The sequence below is a fragment of the Phodopus roborovskii genome, unplaced genomic scaffold, assembly GCF_943737965.1.
Source record: "Phodopus roborovskii unplaced genomic scaffold, PHOROB, whole genome shotgun sequence".
In the NCBI taxonomy this organism is placed as follows: Eukaryota; Metazoa; Chordata; class Mammalia; order Rodentia; family Cricetidae; genus Phodopus; species Phodopus roborovskii.
In genome coordinates, this window is record NW_026126485.1 from 15,332,696 (window position 1) to 15,354,364 (window position 21,669).

Here is a 21,669-nt window from a genome sequence, read left to right on the forward strand (position 1 = left end):
AGGGTGTCAGATCCCTTAAAACTAGAGTCACAGACAGTTATAAGCCACCCAGTGTAGGTGCTGGGAATCCCACTCTGGTCCTCTAGAAAAGTAGAAAATGTTCTTATTCACTTAGCCCCAGAGATAGATAAAGTTTAAGCTCTTTTTCCTGATGAGGTTACAATAAATATTTATTGTACAACATTTATTAATGGAAGTCACTAAATCAGGAGGAAGTTAACAAAGAATATTGAGAAATATAATGTAGACAGGGTTGGGGGTAGGGGAGGAAAGCCAGAAGGGTGCCTTATAATGGACAGGGAAAGTCATCAGAAAGCAAGCAGGAGTCTGCCATGCCAGATGAGAGGTCAGCACCTATAGAGATAGTCTGTGTATAAAGACAGGAAATGGGAGCCATTTTCCAGGAACAGGAAAAAAGATAAAGAAGTAAAAGTGGCAGTAGTAAGGAGAATAAATTCCTACAATTCCAGGTGAGGGAAGACTTGAAAGAGGAAACAAGGCAAAAGTAATAGAACATTATATTTTAAAACTAGAAGAAATCATATCGTGTGTGTGTGTGTGTGTGTGTGTGTGTGTGTGTGTGTGTGTGTGTGTGTTAGAGAGAGAGAGTGAATGTGGTATATGTATGGTATATATGCTTGTACATATAGTCTCACACACATGGAGGTCCCAGAGAGACATTGGTGCTATGCTCTATCACTCTGTCACAGTTTTTGAGACAAGATCTCCCACTTAGCCAGGAGCAAGACTGGCATACAGCAGGCCCCAGGATCAGTTTTCTCCACCCCAGAGCAGTGGGGTTACAGATGCCTTTGCTACTATGCCCAGATTTGTACATTGTTATTTTGTATTTGAACTCAGGTCCTCATGCTTGAATAGCAAGTGTTTCTGCCTACCTACTTAACCTTTCCTTCAGTAACACCATGATGTATATAAGTGTTATTGACATGACAAAAAATAAATAAACATGTAAATGGAATATTTAAGAGATTACAACACAAAAAGAAAGCCATTAATGAAGGTACCTAAGGGATCCTTGGGGATGAAACTTGAATGCAATAGGGCTGGGGGAGGGGCCATTAGTATACACAGCAGGAAGGTCCTGTGTGGATATGGGTAGATAAATATATATGCTCAATATTTTCAGAAATAACTCCTCCTTTTTGTACCTATTATATTAAAAAACTTTGTCACATAATGAACTAATTAAAATATGCCAATGCAATTAAGATTTATGGAGATGTTAGGTGGTATTTGTATGTTCCTTATTTGGGACAGTCACATACTATTAGCAACTGCTAATTCCTTCTAAGGAGCAACTTTTTAAAATGTCAAAAGTGAGTATAAAATTAGTTCATCCTATCACCTCATTTATTCATTTTGCTATTTGGTCAGTTGTTTTTAAACATTAGGGAGTGTAGCCAGGCTTTAATGCTTATATTAACATGTCAGATTCAAATAGGATTGAAGAACCTTGGTGTCTTGGATCCAGTTTGGAAACAAACACATCTACCCATTCTGGTTCTGAACACAGGACTCCTTTGTGTTCAGAGTTGTCTCTGAAGTTATTTTCAGACCATCATATGGATTTTTCATTGAAACATCTGTGTTAACTTTTATTATCCCTAGTCTGCTTTGTAATTTTGGAAACAGATATAAAGAACGAGCAACCCAAAGCACAGTAATATAGTGGGAAGCATCCTTCATAAGTCAATTGAGGAATTTAATAATCTCTTTAGAAATAAGCTCTGCAGCTATGAGAAAAATGTGTGGGTTAAAGGCCTTCCAATTAAGAAAGGTTTCTCTGTGGATTTATAGGCTGGTGGTTCACTCTTCCTGTTCGTGTTTCCATAGCAACTGTCAGGTAGATTTTCTGCTACTTGCTAGGAAGTTGGAAATGTTGAGTCTGGTTGAGCCTTTTCAATTCAGTGAAGCTTAAATGAAATTCTTTGCAAGGAACTGGCATTTAGCCTGGGTCATTTATTCATATCTAGAAGGAAAAAAATCAATTATAGTAATCAAATGTGCAAATTTTTTATTGGGATTATTTTGGGTATATATTTTGTGCTGTAATCTATTTTTAATGCCAGGGTACTAAAGGTTTTAAGGCTGCAGCTGGCCTCTTTGCTATCTGATGGCTTGTGGCTTTAATTACAGCCCAAGACATAGGAAGGCATGCCTTTTTCTGGTCTACTTTTTGCAAGCTATAATCACCCCTGGTGATATTCAGAAGGGAACGAGGATCCAGAAGGCTCATTAGTTTGAGACACCTATACTGCACAAAACACTGCATACAACCTTTTATTCTTTTTATTTTTCTTGTCCCATTGGTTATTTGGATTAAAGCCTGGGGATATAAATAATGTAGATGCTATTATTTAAACTTCTCATGAGTACAGTGTCTTCGCTTTCCCTTCTGATTAAACCCAGTTGGGTGTCTCTCTCTACAGTTAATTTCAACCCACATTGACTGATGCCTGACAGCTCCACGTAGGATGGTCTCCTTTAATCCTCAAAAAGAAAATAAAAGAAAGAAAGAAATATAAAGCCTGTAGGAGGGCAAAGTGAGTGCCTTATGTAACATACAACACGTGCTACACAAAGGACAGACATCTGACATGCATTACTCAGTGTGTTCTTTTGTTAGCATCTTTGCTCAGTGGCACACAAACATCAGCTTCTGCAGAAAAGAAGGTGTGGTCCTTATCTCACAGGGTCCTGTGTTTTTGTCTGTCAGCCTCCCTGTGGATGTTCCTTATATCAGATATTTTAGAGCCTTTTATTCTATCCATCTTCTTTCTGCTTGTCATTTATATGGCACAACTATATCTATTAGGTTGATACTTCATAATACTATAATTGACTTTTGGTAAAAATACAAATAAAGGGAGAGAGACAGAAAGAGGCAGGAGAGAGAGAGAGAGATTTTTAAGTCAAAGCTGAAATGTCTTTTTGTCTTTTTTTTTCCTCTTTGGTCTAGAAACTGTGCTTTCTTCTATTAAGCTAAATAAAAACTTTCTCAGAGGAGCAATTGAAGTTGAAGGAAGCTCACTCTTCAGTCACCATACTAGGAAGTGGAAATGAAGTTGCTCAGCCCTGCTCTCAACTTTATTTACTCTAAAAGGTGGGCAATTTTCTCTTAGAATCAATCGTACTTGGAATTGCATGGCTCACTCAGCAGAAGATGTATCTGTACTGAGGATTAGAGAAGGGAGAAGAGCTGTGTTCTGGGTGCTTGTTGGCACCTGGTGAGCTGATAGAAAGATGAGCCGAGTTAAAGAAATGCATTGCAGTGTACAGATGTATAAACACAGAAATCATTTGACAAGAGACACACATGCTGACTCATGCTCTTATGCATGCAAAGTGTGTCACTTTTGGTAAAAGCTGACACACTTTTGTATAAGCAGAAACCCCCAGACTTTGCCTGACAGTGGCCAGGGGATAGAAGTCATCTCCTCTCTGTTGTCCTACTGCCTCTACATATTGGGTGAGATCTCTCTTCCACCCGCTCTTCCCAAAGTAGGTGTGTAGCTGGGACTGTTACCAGCATTTGAAAAATCCACTTATCCTGCCTGAGGCTACATCTCAGCTGACTGTGCTATTAATTCAGTAAATTTCCTTGAATGCTTAATTCTCAAGTTTTTATGACCAGTCTTTCTCAATAACCTGAACTCCCTTCATGGCTCAAGCTCTGCTCTTACAGACTTTGCTCCTAGAAAAATGGAGAGCCCTTATCTCATTAGCTGCACTGTGAGAAATTCTTCTTAGGACTTGCAATCACCACTGAGTTTCTTCATTCCTCTAAAGTTTCTTTTGTACAACAATGAAGTGGGTAGAATTGTATCTCAGTAATATTCCTATAGTCCCATAATTCAAAAGGCTGAGGTAAGAGGCAAGTCCTTCAGTTCCACAAATCTAAGAAAGATAGTGAAATCCTGCCTCCAACAAATAAAATAAAATAAAACTCTCTTAATCTATAAACCTTCAACACCCACTAAGCGATTTACTTCTTCTATAAAGGCTCCAAGTCCTAAAAGAGCCAGTTGGATGCAGCAGCATCAACAGGGTACCAAGTATTTATACATGAACCTATGGCCAACATTTATCATTCAAAGCACAACTAAAACAAAGCAAAGGTAAACACCAACAACATAAACAACAGATAAAATCAGTAGATGCAAACAAAATCTGAACAAGAGAGCTCAGCACTGAGAAACTGTGTGATAAATATTAGCTTACAGAATTGGCTTTGTGGATGTTTTATATTGTTACCAAGAGCTCAGGGCAAAAACCCCTACAGATGCATGTTAAAATCTCTTCTCTGCCATGTGAACACAAGTAAGCTTTAAAAATGAGTGGGGCCTGCTTCTCTTGTGCTAAAACAAAGGAAGTAAACCTGCTCACTAGGCCAGTGAAGGGGCATCCTTGGCCTGGAATCTACTTCATGTTTGCCTCCTGGTACTAGTTCTTTCTTTTCTGCCTTGTTAGCATATTGATTCCTTAAACATCTTCTTAGTTATTCTTATTGTTAACTTACTATTGTGTATCTCTCTCTCACACTCACACACACACACACACACACACACACACACACAGTTTCCCTCATGTTACTATCTTTTTTTCCTGTAAAACATTCTTTTACTTCATTCCTCCTTGGAGAAAATTCTGCTAATTTGATGCCAGAACTCTTGGAATAGTGGCTGGGAAGTAAAACAGCCATCAATGTTTTCCTTTTCCAGATCTAGGTGAGTACTTGCAAGGCATTGCTAACAGCAAAAGTAAGTCCCCACTCATTGGGAAGAGATGTCATGCCATGAAGAAGGCATATTGTACTATTGCGCAGGGAGCAGTGATGAAGGAGGGTGTCTTAAATCGCCCACAACCCAAAGAATCCCCTTTCCATTCTGTTCAGGAACACATTTTTTTGGCAGGATGTGGAGTGCTGGAGATGTTCTGTGTCTCTTGTACCAAATTTATATTTGGATTTTTTTTAAATCATCAATTCTGGATGTGTTTCTAATTCCTTTGTTAAGTTTTCAATCTCCTGCAGTTGCCAACTGTAGAATTATTTGTGTCAAAACTGCCCCTTTCAGATTGGCTAACTTGAAGATCAGAGCATTCTGCACAAGAAAAGGCTTCCTAGCTCAATGTGTCAGCTCCTTTTCATGTAGCTAGATCTTTCAATTTGTAGCATAACCCCTGCAGCACTAGAGAGAAAGGATGCTCTGTCTGAAATGCTGAACTGTGGTCACCCCTGCCTACCATTATATTTCCACGGGCATTTCTATAAAAAGCTGCAAAACCAAGGGCTCTGAGATCTGACACCTGGAATGGCTGCAATCGCTCAAAGGCACCCCTTCCCTAGCTCTTGCTGATTTGACCCCATCCCTTCCTGTCTTTCAACATGTATCCCATAGCTCTATATTTAGGTGGATGACCAGACACACATACACCCTCCTAACACTTCTCACTCTTCTTTGGACAGCTTCCCCTGAGAGTTTGCTGTTAACTAGGAAGAGTTCCATTTCTGTCTCTGCTGAACCACTTCTTGTGTGGTAGTATGTACTTTTCCTGAGCTTTCCAATGTTTCTCACTCTATAAAATATGAAATGATAGTGAATGGGTTTCTCCCAGGCATGATGCTGAGTGCATTAAGTATGTGATTGTGTATGGAGAAATTTCTTTAAATCTTTTAAAATATGAATTCTTTTACCGACCAACCTGGTCTCAAAGGGGCTCACAGAGACTGAACCTTCAACCAGGAAGCCTACATGAGACTGACCTAGGCCTTCTGTATATATGTTATAGTTGTATAATTTGGTCTTCTTGTGAAACTCGCAGCATTGGGAACATGAAGTCCTTTCCTTCTCCTGGATTGCCTCATCCAGCCTTAATAGAAGAAGAGGTACCTAGTCTCACTGCAACTTGATAAACAATGGCTGGCTGATATCCACATCTGTACCTGAAGAGAAACAGTGAAATGGAAGTAGATCAGGGAGTGGGTGGAGTGGGAGTAAGAATTGGAAAGAGGGGAGGAAGGGGAACCTTTTGTTGGGATGTAAAAACAAACATAAAATAATCATCTATGTTTTTTAATTATAATATGATTATTGTACTGCCCTTCCCTCTTCTCCCTCAAAACCCCACTATATACACTTTCTTCCCTTCTTACTTTCATGCATACCAGATGTGGAGTTTTTTGTTAGGTTGCCTTTGGCTCTTGAGGGGACATTGCCATCCTAGATGGGAAAATTTCATTTAAAGTTTGTATATATTTATACATAGATTAACATGTATTATAGGTATGTTTGGGTAGAGAGTTGATAATATGATTCCTCATGACCTTTCCAGATACCCTTACTCTTATTTTGCCCTTCTCCCTCCTTCCATAATTATAATCCCTCCTTAATCTCTTAATTCCATTTCCACTTATACGATGGTGTTCTCCTCTCCACAACTCCATCCTAACTATGGTCCCTTTTTACTGTCATGGTTTCTGGAGTTTTACTCAGATTTTTTTAAATATCATTTTTTTTTTAACTTAAATGTGAAACAAGCTTGCTTTACATATCAATCCCAGTTCCTGACCCTTCAGTCCTCCCCTGTTACCCCCACAAAACCTCCATCCATCTCCTTTTTGCTCCCCAGGGAGGGTGAGGCCTTCCATGGGGGTCTTCAAAGTCTTGTCATATCATTTTGGGGTCATTCTTGTAGATCTCTGGACATTTCCTTAGGGCCAAATTTCTCTTAAAAACCTATAATGGCTCCCTCTATTATGGTATCTCTTTCCTTGCTCTTCTCTATTCTTTTCCTGACTCAATCTCCCTGCTTCCTCATGCCACCTCTCCCCTCCTCTTCTGGATAACTCCCTCTCCCCTCCCCCCCCATGCTCCCAATTTGCTTGGGAGATCTTGTCCTTTTCCCCTTCTCCAGGGGACAATGTATCTCTCTCTTAGAGTCCTCCTTGTTTCCTAGCTTTTCTAGTGGGGTGTATTCTGGCAGTGTGGTTTGTAGGCTAGTAATCCTTTGCTCTATATCTAAAAATCATATATGAGTGAGTACATACCGTGTTTGTCATTTTGTGACTGGATTACCTCACTCAGGATGGTTTCTTCTAGTTCCATCCATTTGCCTGTTAATTTCAAAATTCCATTGTTCTTTCCACTGAGTAGGACTCCATTGTGTAAATGTACATATTTTCTCCTTCCATTCTTCAGTTGACAGGCATTAAGGTTCCTTCCAGATTCTTGCTATTACAAATAATGCTGCTATGAACATAATTGAACAGATATCCTTGTTGTAAGACTGTGCATCTTGTGGGTACATGTGTAAGAGTGGAATTACTGGATCTTGAGATAGACTGATTCCCATTTTCCTAAGGAATCTCCATACTGATTTCCAAAGTGGCTGTGCGAGTTTACACTCCACCAAGAGTGGAGGAGTGTACCCATTTTTCCACATCCTCTCCAGCATAAACTGTCTTTTTGATTTGAGCCATTCTGATGGGAGTAAAATAGTATCTCAGAATTGTTTTGATTTGCATTTCCCTGAATGCTAAGGTTGTTGAGCAGTTTCTTAAGGGATTTTCAGCCATTTTAGATTCCTCAATTGAGAATTCTCTATCTAGTTCTGTATCCTACTTTTTAGTTGGAATATTTGGTGTTTTTCTAACGAGTTTCTTCAGTCCTTTGCATATTTTGTCAGATGTGGGCTGCTATTTTGTCATGTTGACTGTGTCCTTTGATTTACAGAAGCTTTTCCATTTCAGGAGGTCCCATTAATTCATTGTTGATCTCAGTTCTATGCTACTGGTGTTATATTCTGGAAGCAGTCTCCTATACCAATTCATTCAAGGGTACCTCCCACTTTCTCTTCTAAGAGGTTCTCAGTGGCTGTATTTATGTTGAGGTCTTTGATCTACTTGGAGTTCAGCTTTGTGCATAGCAATAGATATGGATCTATCTACAGTCTTCTACAGGTTATCATCCAATCATGCCAGCACAATTAGTTTAAGATGATTTACTCCTTCCATTGTATAATTTTAGTTTTTTTGTCAAAAATTGGGTGTTCATAGGTGTGTAGGTTAATATCAGGGTTTTCAATTTGATTCCACTGGTCTTCCTTTCTATTTTTGCACCAATACTAAGCTGTTTTCAGAACTATAGCTTTATAATAGAGCTTAAAGTCAGGGATGGTGATGCCTCTGGAAGTTCCTTTATTGTATGGGTTGTTTGTACTATCCTGGTGTGTTTTATTTTTCAATATAGTTTAGTATTGTTCTTTGAAGTTCTGTGAAGAATTATGCTGGGATTTTGATGGGGATTGCATTCAGTCTATAGATTGCTTTTGGCAATATTGCCATTTTTACTATGTTGATCCTACCTATCTAAGAGCATGGAAGATCTTTCCATTTTCTGGTATCTTCTTTAATTTATTTCTTTAAAGATTCAAAGTTCTTATTATATAGGTCTTTCCCCTATAGTGTTACCCCAATATATTTTATGTTGTTTGTGGATACTGTAAAAGGTGATGTCTCTCTGTTTTCTTTCTCAGCCCTATTGTCATCTGTATATAGTAGGGCTACTGATTTTTTTCTTTTGAATTAACCTTGTATCTTGCCACTTTGCTGAAGGTGTTCACCAGCTGTAGGAGTTCCGTGGTAGAGTTTATCAGGTCACTTATGTAAACTATCATATCATATACAAATAGCTGTAGTTTGACTTCTTCATTTCCTGGTCTCCTTTTGTTTTCTTATTGCTCTAGCTAGAAATTCAAGTACAATATTGAAGAGACATGGAGAGAGTGGACAAAGTTGTCTTGCTCCTGATTTTACAGGAATCGCATCGGGTTTCTCTACATTTAGTTTGATGTTGGCTGTTCGTTTACTGTATATTGCTTTTATTATATTTTGGATGTTCCTGTTATCCCTGATCTCTCCAATACCTTAATCATCAAGGGGTGTTGGATTTTGTCAAAGGCTTTTTTAGCTTCTAGTGAGATGACCATGTGGTTTTTCTTGTTCATTTTTTTTTATGGTGGCTCACATTGATAGATTTTCGTTTATTAAAATGTAAGACCCTCAGAATGAGGACTCTCCCAGTTTCAATTGGTACCCCCAAGAACTCAATGGCCAGTCCAATTGATGCAACACGCAAGAGGGATTTGGTCAAAACTCCCCAGGCAATCCCCCCTTAAGCTTGTCCACATAAAGGGTAAAAGGTTAGTTATATCAAAAGGCTTAGAGAGGGTACGTTCAGCTGGGCCTTTTTAATGGCATCAAGTGCCTCCTGATGCTCTGGGGTCCAGGAGAATTTTTTTTTTTCAGTCAGCCTGCAAAACCCAGATGTCCCCAGAAATTCTCTTACTTGTCTGGCCATTGTTGGGGAATTTTAAACCCTTTGGACAGTCGGGTCCAGATGAGCTGCCCAGTTCTGCACGTGTCAGGGTCCTTCCATTCAAAGACAAAAAGCAGTTGGCTGGTGGGATGTAACCTCGAACAAGTGGGATACCTGGCCCATGCCAAGGTCCACTGTTCTTCGGTTAGTCCATGAATTACCTTGGGCTCGGGGAGCGGGTCCAAACCCTGTCTCCCTTTAATTTTATCTTTTCTTAGGGCTAGGACCTTTGATACCTTGTCTTCTCAGGACAGTCATTTGACAAGTGTCCTTTACAATATGCACACTGGTCCTCCTTGTCGAGTGGGGTCCTGTTGCCCAGGTTCCCTAGCCTGTTTTAAATTTCCTAACTTTTTTTCTCTCTCTCTATTTTTTCCCTTTAACCATTGCAGCCAACATATTTTAGTCAAAATCTTTTCCTGTCTTCTGTCACACGTTTTCTCTGCTCTCTGTCTCTCTATTGTCTTTCTTTTCTCTCCTTCTCTTCTCTGTCCCTTCGATACACTTTCTCTGCCTCTTAACCCTTCCAGTCTCTGGAGTTTCTTCCTAATATCTGGGTCCCAATTTCCCCATGAAGACCAGAGCCACCAAAGCTCTCTGGGATTCTGAAGTAGGGTCAAAAGGAGTGCTCTCTTTACCTTAGCCAAATTGGTGGGCTGTCTTGCAGCACCTCGGAGACCTGCCACCAGAGCCTGGTGATAGATTTTTAATCTATCCCTACCTTCAACAGTGTTGAAGTCCCAACTGGGATGAGTCAAAAGGAATCCCAAGTTCCCAAGTCAATCTCGTTTTTTTTGTTTGTTTGTTTGTTTTTGTTTTTGTTTTGTTGTTGTTGTTGTTGTTGTTTTCAACTGTGCTGGCTGTCCATGGGCCCCAGGGATATTTTTCTAGCCTCAAGCAGAAACTGTTGATAATCATCTCAAATAGCCTGGTGAGAGAACATAAGGAACTCCAAAAAGGGGGTGGTTAGTTTTTCCAATTACAGAGATCTGGGGAGAAGGGTCAGCCCTGGAGGCTGGTGTTGGGGAGCCAAGCATGTGCAGCTGCAGGGTCATAAGTCATAACCCCGTCCCTCCATTCCAGCATGGCTTCTGCCCAGGCCACGCCCAGTCCATGGCTATTCAGCTGTTCTGCTGAAGCTCAGCCCCAGTGGCTCTGACTGCCCTGCCACATTCCTTGGGTCAAGGGATGAGCATGCTCATTGTCTAGCTAGGTCTCCTGGCCCTGCTCTCGGACTGATCTAAAGTCAAACTTAGGTGAGGTAGTTAGTTGTTGATCCATGGGGAGAGTAGAAATGGTCACAAACCATAGGAACAGAAGGACGCAAAAAACACAGAACAATCTGACAAAGAGGACAAATCCGCGTGGTAGACAAATGGCGCCCAAACCAAAGTTATAAAGCGGGAGGGAAGCAAGTCCGGAGGCCGGCTGTCCCCCAGAGAAGCGAAACTTCGTCTCCCTCCCTCCTCCAAATAACCTGGGACTTTCGTCCAGGGCGGGACCAAGGGTCTCAAGACACGTCTGTCTCCCCCTGTGGTCCTATACAAGTCCTGTGCAGGCCAGGCACAGATTCAAATACTTGAGTCAAAAACACATAACATCAGATGCATCAGACATACATCAAACATATAGGTTGTGAGCTCTACCTTACCGCCAACTGGCAATGGAATTAAGTCTGGGGGTCGATCATGTCTCAGTGGGACCTCCAAAATGTAAGACCCTCAGAATGAGGAGTCTTCCAGTTCTGGTCGATATCCCAAGAACTCAATGTCCAGTCTAGTTGCTGCAACACGCAAGAGGCTTTCATGAACAGGAAACGTTTGCACAAACGAGCACCTCCAGCATGCAGGCTAGAGAGAAGCTCCCTCCCCCTGGGCACAGGGGTTTCTAAAGGCAAACCCACAAGCTTAGGGAGGGGGTGGGACCCTCTGTCCATTGAGTACAAGACCCTTTGAGGCCGGATGGTATGCTATTAGGGTCAACAGACCTTAGGGCTTCGGGGTGTGCTAATTAATTTTGTCTGGGCATACCAGAGTTGCAGCTATCTCTTTGTTTCCTAAGGACCCTATTCACCACCTCCTGACTCACAAGAAAGGAGGGGCAGTGTGAATTCTTGGTATCTTGTTACCTCAGGGCCTTGTGAGGGGAAGTTAGCAAATTCCAAGGAACAGATATCGGTTTCCAGGTTAGTCCTTCATTTCAAGTGGGGGGTTTCTTTAACTTTACTTTTTTTTTTATCTTTCAATATCTGAATATTTTGACTAGGAGCATCCAATGATATAGAACTCATGAGGATTATTTTATTCCTATGTCTGTCTTACCTCACTCCTTGTGATCATTTCTAGTTCCATCCATTTGCCTGCAAAGTTCATGATTTCATTTTTCTTCATAGCTGAATAGTATTCCGCAGTGTAAATAGACCACATTTCATTATCAATCCATTGGAACTTTGAAGGACAGTTAGGTTGTTTTCATCCCTGAGATATTATGAATAGAGAATCAATGGACATGGCTGAGAAGGCATCTGTGAAGAAAGATGTGGCATGATGTGGGCAAATGCCAAAAAGTGGTGTAGCTGGTTTATATGGTAGGTGTATTTCTAGCTTTTTCAGGAACTTACCACACTGATTTACACAGTGGCTATATCAGTTTGCAATCCCACCAACAGTGAAGAAGGATTTCCTTTTCCCTTTATCACCTCAAGAATTTGTTCTCAGTTGTTCTGTTGATCATTGCTATTCTGATCTCTCCACTTCTCTAATTCTTAGAGAAGATGACCATTTTTTTTTTTTTTTTTGAGATATTTGTCTTGTGAATCAGGCATTTCTTTTTTTTTTTTTTTTTTTTTTTTTTTTTTTTTTTTTTTTTTTTTTTCAAAAGAAATCAAAGAAGGCATTTCCCAATTATTATTCTGTGGTAAAGTTTTTGAACTCAGAGCCTATGAAAAACAACCTTGATTATGATGAAGAGATATAGTAGATCAGGAAAGGACACTTCTGTGGCTGTTTCTACAGGGGCCTTTATAGATAGTTGGCAAGTGGGACAGCAACTGAGGGAAAGTGGATAGTACCACTCAATACGGTGGCAGTTCCAGTGGCACAAAAGGAGGAAGACAAAAGCTTACCCACGCAGACTTGTTCTGTTAGTTCTCCTTCCAGGCTGCTATATATGAAACAATTGCTTGTGCCATGCCATCCCATTATAATGGTCTGTTTCTCTACAGACCCAGAAAGCCAAGAGAAGCCAAGAGAAAATACACTGAAATCTCAGAAACTATAAACCAAACTAATCTTTTCTTCTTTTATTTCAATTAATAAATTAATTTTATTTACATTACTAGGGGATAAAACCTGAAGTTTTTAGTGTTAGACAAGTTCAGCTTCACTTAGTTATATAACTTACCTTCCTTTTAATTAGAAGTAATTTTTTTGCTTCACTATGCAGTTTGTAATATACATTATGACTATATATATATATATATATACATATATATATATAATGTAATATCTATCTATAGTCAGTTACTACTATGAGTAGTAATTATGGTCTATACAGTAACTGGAAACATTGAATTGGAAAATAATTCAACCATATATCTAGGGAAAAACACAAAGTTAAGGATTTACAAATGAAATGATCAATGTATAATTTTACCCTAGGAGTATTTCTATTTAAGAACTCCTTGTTTGCTATATACTGCTGGTTTATTAACAATGAACTTGTGGTTTACCACACCATAAGTTGTGCCTAAAAATTAATTTATGTGACACATGGATTTTTCTCAGAAAAGGATACTGTAGCTTTCTTGTACACAAATAAGTCTCAGCAGCACTTCCTGACTGTGCTTGTGGGTCATTTGAAAGAGTGAAATCACTAAAAAAAAGTATAAGCCCATAAGAACACACTGGTAAACAGATCGCAGATGGTCATGTGTTGATCATGTGTTGACAGGGTGACAGCTGAAACCAGAAATTTCTGACCTTACCTTAGAATACTTCCACATCCAGATGGAATAATTTATAAACTATGAAGTGCAGGTGGCTGAGATAGTGACTAGGACTGAGTTGCAAGTGTGATTCCGGATATGTTGTTATTGAAGATGGTGAAAATGGCAAATGAACCAAAAATATTGTTATTACCTGACTGGTTATAAAAATGTACATGCTCAGACCTCCCCGGCACCTGCTTAACATGTTTTCACATGCTGAGCTTATTGTGTTATTCAAAGACAGAGAAACAGACTTTGCCACACCAAATCTTGTGTAAATTTGCTAGCATTTTACAATGTTTAATACCCATTCATTTCTCCTCAATCATAAATCTGACTACTTTTGCATGGTGCCATGATCTTTGTTGCTCCTGAGCTGCTGACTCTTGGAGAGTATGTTTCATTAGAGCTATTTCTGTTTTGTTTTGTTGTCATTTTCAATCATTTTTATTTGTAACAGTTGTACCATGACCAATATCTGGGTTTAAAAATATTCACTATTCAAACTACCTCACTCAGCCCTTCTGTCAGTCAAATGACATTTACCCTGTCATGTATCTTACACATCAGGAAGACTTTCCCTGCTACCCAGCTTGATTATGTGTATGAGAATTTTAAATAGTTCACAGTTTGTTTATTAAGCTAAAACTTCTAACCTATGTGTTTGCTTCATTCAGAAGCCAACTTTGACAGTCATTATGTATCAGAAGATTCAGTTAAGATTCTTATTTTTATACATAAGTTCTCTTATTCACAGTTTCTCAGTCTGTTGAATATTGGATAAAATAATACTGCTCTAATTCATGCTACCTTCATGGATATGTAATGAAAAGGTGAGGGTGGGCTTTCTACAACATAAAGTATTCTGCAAAAGTTAGTTATTTTGTTACTATCACAGTTCTAACAGCTCACAGCACTAAGGCTCTTAAAGTCAATAATCCATTAATACAACAGAATATATATATATGATATATATATATTATATATTCAAGAGGAGAAAATGTATTCCATATATGGGGTATTACATGTGTAGAACCACAGCTGAAGTCTCTGAAATCAGCTCACATCTTTTAGCTATTGAATATTTAATGCTTCCAGAGTGACAGATAGCTAGACATGCTGGTTTCTTTCTGAAGTCTGAAGTTATTTCAATGCATAGAAAATATTTGGACCATATTTTACTGAAAATGTCATCCTTGGCATTTATGAGAGCTCCAGAAACCACAAACTCTCTAAGAAGCCTCATCTCATGTTACCTTTGCAAAGCAGGGGTAGTTGTCCCATTAAATAGCCAGTCATATCATTTTTGCTACAAAATATATTTTACATGCATATAAGTGAATGACCGCAGCTGATGATTTTGACTCTGCTCAAACTCAGAATCTGGTTAGCCCTTAGATTTCAAAGAAGAGGATGGGGGTAGAGAGATAGCTCAGAAATTAAAATCACTTGCTGTTGTCCATATATGATTGCCTATAACTCTAGTTCTGGGGTATCTGATGCACTTTTCTGGCCTCTGTGTCTCTGTAGGCAGCTATACAAGTGGCACACACACACACACACACACACACACACACACACACACACGTGTGTGTGTGTGTGTGTGTGTGTGTGTGTGTACACTCAGGCACAGACATACTCATAAAATATGAAAAACGATGTATATAATTCTTGAATCAATTCTGAATACTACACATAGGTTCCAATAAAACCCTCATTCCATACTTTCTGATGAAGATTCGTTGAGCCCCATTGTCTAAGTCATTTCTTATTGGTACATGTGGTATTTGCTAGGGCATACCCCTTCATCTGAACAATTAAAAATCCTGCTTCTGAAGTAGAGTATAATCAACAAACCTAGTTAAGTCTGGCAAAGGCTGAATGGTTGCCTACATATTGCAAAAATGATAGTTTCTGTCTCCCTCAGGTGAAAATGAGCTACTCAACAGTAAGGTCTCGGTGGAGGTGGCAGAACCTAGATTGGGACTTGCTTATGTTATTTCCTCTTTTCTTACAGTTATGACAAGAGGGGCTTTGGTGGGAAGCCCCACAGTGGATGAGGAACAAACATGCCACGTGTACAGAGCTTACTTGGGAAGTTTTACTGGGGGGAAGGGAAGGGAGTGGGGGAAGGGAAGAGAGATAAGGAAGAGAGAAAGAGAGGGACAAATGGGGGGAGAAAGAGGAAGAAGAACAAAAAAGAAGGAGTAGGTAGAGTTTTGCCTTTTAAAGAGACCACACAGAAGGGTGGCCAGGGTACTGCCTACCATACTTACAGGGGTGACACACTCCACCAGGTCCCCCAGTGGGTGGGATCAAGTGTGCCTAGATGCTAACCCTTCTCCCTCCTTTATTTATTAAAAAAGGTGAAGAGTCCAAAACACCAAATAATCCAGTTAAAAAGTGGGTATGAAACTGAACAGAGAATTCTCAATAGAAGAATATAAAATGGCTGAAAGACTTAAGAAAGTGCTCAGCATCCTTAGCCATCAGGGAAATGCAAATCAAAACAACTCTGAGGTATCATCTTACTCCTGTCAGAATGGCTAAAATAAAAAACTCCAAAGAGAGTTTATGCTGGAGAGGATGTGGAGAGAGGGGAACATTCCTCCACTGTTTGTGGGAGTGCAAACTTGTGCAACCATTTTGGAGATCAGTATGGCAGTTCCTGAGGAAAATGGGAATCAATCTACCACAGGATCCAGAAATTCCATTCTTAGGCATATACCCAAAAGATGCACATCCATGCAACAAAGACTATGCTCATAGCAGCATTATTTGCAATAACAAGAACCTGGAAGCAACCTTAATGACCCTCAAGTGAAGAATGGATTTAAAAAAAAAAATGTGATACATTTACACAGTGGAGTACTACTCAGTGGGGAGAAAAAAAAATGGATTCTTGAAATTTGAAGGCAAATGGATGAAACTAGAAGAAACCATCCTGAGTGAGGTAACCCAGTCACAAAAAGATGAGCATGGTGTGTACTCACTCATATATGGATTTTAGACAAAGAGCAATGGATCAACAGCCTATAATTCACACCAACAGGGAAGCTAGGAAACAAAAAGAGGACCCTAAAAGAGACATACATGATCCCTCACAGAAGGGGAAAGGGACAAGATCTCCTGAGCATATGGGAGTGGGGGTGGGATAGAGAGTGGAGAGGGAGTTAGGAGAAAGAGAAGGGGAGAAGAGGAAGGGAGAGGAGAACATGAGGGAACAGGAGGATTGAGTAGGGGGAGGAATAGAGAAGAACAAGAAAAGAGATACCATAATACAGGGAGCCATTATTGGTTTGAAGAGAAAACTGGTACTAGGGAACTGACCAGAGACCTACAAGGATGACCACAACTAACAATCTGAGCAACAGTGGAGAGGCTACCTTAAATGACCTTCCCTGATAATGAAATTGACATCGACCTCATATGCCATCCTAGAGCCCTCATCCAGTAACTGATGGAAGCAGAAGCAGACACCCACAGCTAAACACAGAGTGGAACTCCTAGAATACAGTTGCAGAGATGGAGAAGTGATGAGCAAAGGGGTCAAGAACAGGCTGCAGAAACCCACAGAGACAGCCCACCTGAACAAGGAAAGCTAATGGACCTCAGACAGATAGCTGGGAAACCATCTGAACATGGGTCTCAGTTATAAGACCTAGGCAGTCTATGGGACTTCTGACAGTGGCACCAGGATGTATCCCTGGTGAACAAAAGGACTTCGGGAGCACATTCCCCATGGAGGGATACTCCCTTAGCCTTGAGACAAGGGAGGGCCTAGGCCCTACCTCAAATGTCTTGACAGATTTTGATGATCCCTCCTGAAAGGCCTCACCCTCCCTGGGGAGTGGTTGGGGAATGGGACTGTGGGTAGGGAGACATTGGGGGAGGCATGGGAGGGTGGGAGGGAGAGGGAACTGGGATTGATATGTAAAATAAGAAAAAAAAAGGTGAAGAGTTAAGCATGGCAGCTTAAGAGAATGAGGGTGCCAATTTCTCAAGACTGCTTCCTGCACAGACACACAAGGCCATGGAGGGGCAGGGTGGGAAGTAGAGAATCTCAAAAAGCAGACAAGAGAACAGGAAGAAAGAACAGAGAGCTTGGGGCAATAGGATACACATTTCCAACTACTGGATCACTGATGGAATGTTGTAAATGTCTCATAAAAGACTGGATTATGATAAATGGCCATGTGGACTGATATCGAAGAGTGGAGGCATTGGGGTGGGCACATTCTCTGTGAAAGAGGTAGAGATAAGATTCAGAGGCTGTACTCTAGCATTCTAGAAAACCAGCATGGACTGTAGCACAGACTTGCCTTGGGTTGTCATTGCAAGTTCTAAGTCATCATGTAGGAACAGTGGCCCAAAGACCTCTGAGCCTGAAAGGCACATGGTTGCCCAGTACTAGAGCTTTTGAGCAGGTCCAAAAGGCAAGAAACCATAATCGAGAGAAATCCTCACTTACGGAAGCATGGCCAGAGGTGGAGAGGGAGGGTCTTACCATTACCCATAATGTCAGTGTTGGATGGGTGCCCAGGCATCCTTTAGATGGAAAAGTGACTGGGTTGAAGGTTACAGGGTCCAGTGTGCCTTAGCATGGGCATTCGGGAGGGCCTGTCGAGACTCACTGCTCCAATGTTATAATGGCCCTGGAAAGGGACCTTGTCAGTGGCAGGTGAGGACAAATGTGCCATGCAAACAGAGTTTACATGGGAAGTTTTGTTGGGGAAAGAGAAAGGGAAGGAGACAGATGAAGGGGAAAGGGAAAAAAAGAGAAAGAAGATGACAAAGAGGAAGGAGTAGGCAGATTTCCACGTTTTAAATGGACCACACAGCAGGCTAGGGTGCTGCCTGCCATGAGTGCAGTGATGACACATTCTGCCAGGTGCCCAAGGGGCTGGGCCAGGTGTGCCATGAAGCTAATTTTTTTGCGGTAAATAAGGATCAGGATAAACAAACAGGCCGAATAGATGTTTATTCAGGGAGAAATAACTTACAACCTAGACAGATAAACACCAGGAAATTCAACCTGATCCTCTCCTGTCCGAGTCACGCCAGAAAAGAGAGCACACCTTCCTGGCCCCCTCTGACCTCCTTCCTCAGGTCACCTCCGCCCATCGCTCCACCCCCCAATGGGCGTGGTAAGTGCTACAGAAGGATTATCTCACTACACTAATTAGGGAATATTGTTTTCTAGTTGAAGTCATAGTGTCTGCAGCCCAGTGTCCCACCAAGCATGTGGCTGTGGCACCCACATAAAACCAATATCCTACAATGTTTCTAATATGGTTTGCAAGAAACAGGCATAGCTGACTCTGATAGCAGCTTTCCTCCTATTTAGTACACCACACCACTCTTCTTTTCAGGATTCTGTTTTTTCTTTTTTATGTTAATTTTAGATCAAAATAAGAAAAGTGGGGGGTGGTGTGGGAAACCTTAATTGAAAAGTCTCAAAAGTCACCAGAAATAAAATAGTTGGGTTATTGACCTTACAACGTTTGGTTTTTAAGTTCGTTGAGAGCTCAAAATGGTAGACACTGAGGATTCACAGGTGGAAAAAATCCTGTTCTTGTGCTTTGGCTCCTTGAAGTGCAGGAAAGAGAAAAGAGCAGATTTAGTAGGGTGGTCTGTGTAAGCCAGTAACAAGTGCTCTAGAGTCCCAAAGAAAACCAGCCTGGGAATTTGGGAGAGATGCTGTCTGTATGCAAAGATTCCAGTTATGAATAAGTTGCATGAAGGAAGAGGGGATGGAAATGCCAGGAAATAGATGTTTTACAAGCAAGGGTACAAAGGTAATGACAAACATCTTGGAATCACTAGAGGGCAGCACTTTTAGAGAAGGGAGGACTAAAAGGATGGGAAGGAGGGAAGAGGCCAGATAAATGTCATGTCTAGGAGTCTGGCTTTATCCTTAGTCAATGAGAGAATGAGAGAAGAGGATATACCATGAGAGTGGGTGCCCTGTCTTAACTGTACGACAAAGATGAGGAATCCAGCTGAAAAGTTTCTATACCTGGCTGATAAGCCTCTCCACTGATGCAGCAATCCCAATCAGACCAAATCAAACTGAATTTTAAGCCCCTGTTTAATGGATATAATGCTCCCAGATGGCCTTCCAGGCCCCCAGAGAAGAGACGGGAATACCATGCATCTAATTTTTTTTTGGGGGGGGGAGAGTTTAAATACCCTCTGGGAGTGATCTTGAGCATATCTGGGGGAGGGTTCATCATTTGGCAGGCTTTCTGAGATGCAGCTGAGTTTGCAGGGAGATAGGGGAGGGGGCCTTGGGTAGAACTTCCAACAGAACACAAACTTCTGAGAGATAGAGAAGAAAGAAGAGGATAATGGAGAGGGTGAAGAGGAGAGAAGATATGGATATGAGTAATCTCTATGGCTAGATGGGAAGGAATGAAAGACTTCCTAGGAAATCAATAGTCAAGAAGAAGACAGGATGATCAGATCCAGGAAATAATTCAGGGCGGGGAGAGGTGGTACTGTCTTGAGTCAGTAGCTTGCTGGAAGTTCTGATGAGTAATGAAGGGTCTTTTAAAAAGTTGGTGTATGATAGTCCTGTGGTTCAAGTCTATGGATTGGCAGTGCTACCCCTAACAGAAGTAAGAACGGTTGGCAATACCTCTCTCCAGCACAAGGCCTGCACTTGTGAGACATCCAAATGGACCCACGCCTAAAATTCAGAGGAGAGTCAGAATATAATATAATTTTATGGCCTTTTTCAACCCAGAGTTGGTTTGAGGAGTCATTTAATTTTTATATGGATGTTTCAATTCATGATTTTAACAAGCAATTTAAAATATGCATCCTAGCCCATATTATAATGCTGTGATTGTCCTTACATTGATTGCCAACTTATGTTTCCTTGAGGTTTTCTTTCTGCTCCTTTCCACTCCTGCCAAATTTCCTTTAAGTATATCTTAGCCCATTATCTGAACATGTAGTTGAATATCTGAGACAGGCTAATTTGTGAAGCAAAGGGATTCCTGGTGGCTTATGCTTTAGGAAGTTGGAAAGTCCAAGGTCATGGTGCAAAGTGTCTGCTTGTTCTCTTTAACAGCTTCATGCTGATTAAATGCCTGCTAGAAAACTTCAGGGTAAGTCAATGCAAATAAGCAGGACAAAACACACGGGGTGGACTTGCTTTAGAAAAAAAATTTCTAGTAATTCACAGGCTGGCCAGAACAGGACATACTCATGGGAGAGACATTAACCTATACCTAAGAGTCCTGCCCCATTGCCAAGCCAAGCCCTACCTCCAAACACTGCCTTTTTGTCCTTGGAAGGAAATTATGTTCAACATGGGAGATATTTGAAGGGTCCCACAAAGAAGCAGAGCAGAAGGTTAATGTTTTTGGAAGAACTGCCTTTCGTTCATTGACGTGTGTGTGTGTGTGTGTGTGTGTGTGTGTGTGTGTTTCGGGAATTGAACCCAGGGCCTTGTGCATAGTAGGCAAGTACTCTACATCTGTGCTATATCCCTAGCCTTTTATTATATTTTAAAATTAACTATGTGTGCATATGTGTGCATGTATGTGTGTCCACAAGTGAGTGTTCACATATGCATACAGATGCCCACAGAGACCAGAAGAGGGTATCACATCATAGGAGCTGGAGTTGTAGGCAGTTGTGAGCTTTCAGTTGAAGGTGCTAGGAATGGAACCAGGGTCCATGACAAGAGAAACATATGCTCTGAACCCCTGAACCATCTCCCCAGCCCATTAATTTCATATTCATTTAAATTATGAAGCAAGTCCATTCACTTACTTGTGGTTGGACATAACATGTAAAGAAGAAAAGCTTCAGCAATCAAAGGTTAATATCCTTATTTCTCAACTTCAGATTCTAATCCTTTAAAAATCAATCTGACTTTGTTTCATATCCAAACAGTAAAACACAAGATATTAGTCACTGAGGTTTCATAATATTTGGGAGTATATGTCACTTGATAGTCTGTGTGTGTATGTGTGTGTGTGTGTGTGTTGTGTGTATGTGTATGTGTGTGTGAGAGAGAGAGGGGGGAGAGAGTATTTCAGTGAATCTATTCTATTAAGAAGAAACCTTGAATTCTCATTTTAACATTTTTTTTCAAATATCATAGATGATCACCAAACTATTCATTAGCCATCTATGGAAAAATTTACTGAAAAATATCTGAGCTTTTGCTTATTTTACGTATAGTAAAAATAGAATAATTTAAGCTATACCAGCTGTTGCCATGGAAACTAACATATTTACACATCAAGAAAGAACATGAACATTTCT